Raw genomic sequence first — 1,277 nt, forward strand, 5'->3', positions numbered from 1 at the left:
ATTTTCCCTGATTATCTATGTCTTCCTTCTATCTCTATACAAGATTTTTGTAAAACACTTTTGGTTTCAAAGCGAAGAACTCTGAAATGTCAGTTTTGATCTCCTCCTGGCTCGCGAAAGTTATCTCCCCTAAATGATTATGTAAACTATGAAAGGAGTCGGAAGGAACAAGGTCGAGAAAATAAGGTGTATGAGGAAAGTTTTCCCAACCAAGCTCTTCGATCTTCTGTGATGTGATCTTTGCAGTGTAGGGTCACGCATTGTTCTGATGAAACATCACTACTTTTCGATTATCTAAAGAGGGTCTTTTTTTTCCAAAGCTTGGTTCAAACGCACTAATTACTGACAGTAAACGTGAGCATTGATTGTTGCATTGATTGTTGATTGTTGCATTACCCAAGTTTAGGAAACTTTCCAAGTTGTTGAAGATGACGATGAACAGTTGTATGGTTTAAACTAAGCTTTATTACCAATTCTTCAACTGAAAATAAAGGATTTTCTACAAGTAATGCCTCAAGGACCTTATCATCAAACTCAGCTGGACGTCCTGTTCAATCGTCATCTTCAAAATTGAAATCTCCACCTCTGAATTTTTCAAACCACCTTCTGCAAGTTCTTTCATTGTGGCCGAGTATTATCCTGATGAAAGAATACCCCTTGTCTGGGTACTAAAGATGGTCGTTTTTCTTCTCGCACTGACATTTCTTCTCGCGCTTAAGATGCTCGCAGTAGTTCTCCATTGTTATCGTTTCGTTTGTATTTAAAAGTTCCAAATAGCAGGTAAGTGGCATGAACTCCACCTAAAGGCTCTAGTTTTAAGTAGTTTTTACTGGATTTTATGGGGCGTCTCCATAAAAACTTGAACACAATTTTAAAGCAATGTGGAATACAGTATCATAAGAGAGTAGATAACACAAAAATTGAGAAAATTGCCATATGTTAGGATCTAGCCAATAGTTCTTGTAGTAAGTGGTGAGATTGGTAAAACATCCAGACTACCATCTGAGAGGCTAAAGAATATTGAGATTTAGACACGCATTGTTGAGTTGTAGGAAAAAATTATAGTTGTCAAATAGAAAAAAAATATTGTGAATAAACATCAAGACAATATACCTGCTAAGTAAATTTCCATATGATAGTTTATTAACAACAGCAACAACAACAACAACAACCTCAACAATAATAATAATAATAATAATAATAATAATAATAATAATAATAATGAAGAAGGAGGATAAGAAGAAGAAGAAGAAGAAGAAGAAGAAGGAGAAGAAGAA

This window comes from Octopus bimaculoides, chromosome 12 (genome assembly GCF_001194135.2).
Source record: "Octopus bimaculoides isolate UCB-OBI-ISO-001 chromosome 12, ASM119413v2, whole genome shotgun sequence".
Lineage (NCBI taxonomy): Eukaryota > Metazoa > Mollusca > Cephalopoda > Octopoda > Octopodidae > Octopus > Octopus bimaculoides.